Here is a 3,138-nt window from a genome sequence, read left to right as displayed (position 1 = left end):
ATAGTTATTACAATCAATTATTTTTCCTCCAGAGAAGCAAGTACAATGATAGAAAAGGAAACAAAACAAAACCAAACCAAAAACCAAAAAAACCTTAAAGGTGAGGACAATGGAGTGTAACCATTGAAATTATTTATGTAAACAAATTATAAAATATGGGAAAATAATACAAATCTATTGACGTGTAAAGCAGAATAAGAAAATAGCTTTCATGAAGCCAGGATTTTAAATGGCAAGAAGAGAGTATCCCCCTACCAGGAAGAGCCCTTGAGCAGCAGTTAGGATTGCCTTCAGCTGTATGTAATAGAAATCCAAATATAGTGACTTAACAAAGCAGGAGGTTTTTCTCCCTCACAGAGAGAGAACTCTAGAATCAGCTCAGAGCTAACATACTGCTAAAGGAAGTAATCAGAATCAACTCCTTCTCCTTTCCAACTATGATCCAAAGTACGTAGATTTCATTCTTATAATGGTAAGATAAATTTTCAATATCCAAGCATCATGTTCAATTCCAAATATGAACAGAGAGTGGACCAAGGAGAAAAGGTGCATTTTGACTTTTGGGAAAGAACATTTTATATTCTCCTGAAATCTCATCCTATAGATTTCTGTTTGCATTTTGTTGGTATAAATTATATCCAAAATGAGTTGGAGTAATTTAATAGCCAACAATTATACAGCACTTTCTCCATGCCAAGTGCTTCACATATATTAACTCTTTCAGTATTCACAACTATCTTCAGCAGTAGTATTATTGTATTTCCATTTTGAATATGTCAACTAAAGCACATGTGGTTTAATAGCATGCCAAAGATTACCTAGTTAAGGAGTGACAGAGCCAAGATTTTAACCTAGACACTCTGTCTCTAGACACCATGATCTTACTATGTTGTGTGTATGACACATGAAGGAACCATGTATAGAACTGGCAGGTGCAAAGATAGTGGAAAAGTGATGCTGTTAACTAAATGGAAAGTCTAACTTCTAAACTACATTATAGGGTGACAATCCTACTATCCATCCACATCTCCCAGTCTTCTTACTCAGCCCATGTGACTCAAAAATGAAAGATAAAGGACTCATCTTTCTACAAGTTAGTATCTGTTAAGATATTTTCGACTTTGAGTTAAAAAATGCAATAGAAACTGTCTTAAACAGTAAGAAATGTTATTGATACATATAACTGAAAGTCCAAAAGGATAACAGATGTCAAACCTAGAATGTGCAGGCTTTAGTTTCATTTGAATGTATTCCTCTTTGCTATGCACTCCCCTGTGGGTTAGCTTCGTTTTAGGGATAGCTTTTCTTATTGTCAAAAATGGAAGGCAGAGACCAGTGAGGCAATATTCTTCCATTTCAATTTCCGGAGAAAAAAACAGGTTCCCAACAATTCTCTCTTAAGAGGAATAAAGGACTCTTCCCAAAGACTCTAACAACTCTCCTTTTGTTCAGAATTGCATCCCTTGCCTACTTCTAAAACATCACTAACAAGAAGGATGAGATTATGTTACAGGATTAAAATTAATTAAAGATCACTCCTATAGTTGGAGCAAATTTTCTTGAATCACAGTGCTGTGAAGGATGTATAATTATCTAAATGAACCAGCTTCTGCTAGACAGGTTGGAGAAGATATTACTGCTGGGTAGAAGTTAATAATGTTCAATAATACATAATTGTAAAATTCTAGAAAAGTAAGTTAATGAGAAGATAAGGAATAGATAACATACGAGGTTTTCTAACTAGTGTCAAATTTCTGATCAGTAATACTGAATGCTTGAAGACAACAGAGTGATGTACTTTTTCAAATATCTCAGGTGAAAAACATAATCTTTACATCTGGAATTATATCCCCAGCTAAACTATCAACCAAGAATAAAGGCAAAATAAATATCTTTTTACATACATAAAGATACAGGAGTTTTATTTCATATGTATCATTTCTGAGGAGATATATCTTAAGATATACTTTAGAAAAAAAGAGAGTTAAAATTGAGAAAGTTGTAGGATACAAAGCATGGTGGAAATAAGAAGAGTCAGTCCACTAAAAACAATTCTTAGGATAACACCTGAAAAGTTGGCAATAAAGCAATTAATTTAACAGATGACTGAAGAGCTACAAGAGGAATGTGTTCAAGGAGGAGAATGAGATGAATCCAAGCCAAGCAGAGTGTGTAAGCAACTAGATGACATTAGTGACATGATAAAGAAAGTATATGGTTCATTACAAGAAGAAGACAGGAAGGCAGATTGGAAAAACGACAACAACAACAACAAAACCTGTTTGAAAAGCCATGATCTGATTACAAAGCAACAAATCTCAGGCATGGTTTTATGCAACTGATGGAATGCAAGGAAAGACTATACATTCAACCTAGATTACGTTCAACCAATCTTCTGTAAATGGTGCAGGATTCATATTGTTAGACCCACAAAGAAAATCAAGTCAGACTCTTAGCCAATTAACTTTCTTTAGTGAATAACTTATCATAGTCATAATAAAATAATTGTGGATAGCAAGAACTTGGAAGCAACCATGCTGTCCATCAAAAGAGGACTGGATTAAAAAAATGTGGTACATATACACGATGGAATACTACACAGCCATAAAAAAGAACAAAATCATGAATTTCGCAGCAACCTGGATGGAACTACAGTCTATAAGACTGAGTGACCTCTCACAGAAACAAAGATCCGAGTATCACATGTTCTCACTCATATAGTGGACTTGAACATCCAATGTAATACTATAAGAAAATGACTGACAGTAGTGGGAAACTATGGGGGGGAGGGAGATGGGATTAACAGTAGTAAATATCTGTCTGGAGATGGGGAAACACCTCTTATCAACAAGGGGGCCTGAACGAAATGTATTTGCATATCTAACCCTTAACTGTACCCCACAATATCATAATAAAAAATACTGATTATAAAAAACCTTAAAAAAATAAAAAATAAATAAATAAAAAAAATATTGTGGTATGTTCATTTTCAACTTGAAGAATTAATATGTAGACTAAAGATGGGAGAAAACATGGTTGCAGAACAAAATGAAAATATTATTGAGCCGGGCTCGGTGGCTCAGCCTGTAATCCCGCGCCTTTGGGTGGCTGAGGTGAGTGGATTGCCTGAGCCCGCGG

Source organism: Carlito syrichta, unplaced genomic scaffold (genome assembly GCF_000164805.1).
Source record: "Carlito syrichta isolate Samal-C Ts95f unplaced genomic scaffold, Tarsius_syrichta-2.0.1 Scaffold304764, whole genome shotgun sequence".
NCBI lineage: Eukaryota > Metazoa > Chordata > Mammalia > Primates > Tarsiidae > Carlito > Carlito syrichta.
This window is presented reverse-complemented; position numbering follows the sequence as displayed.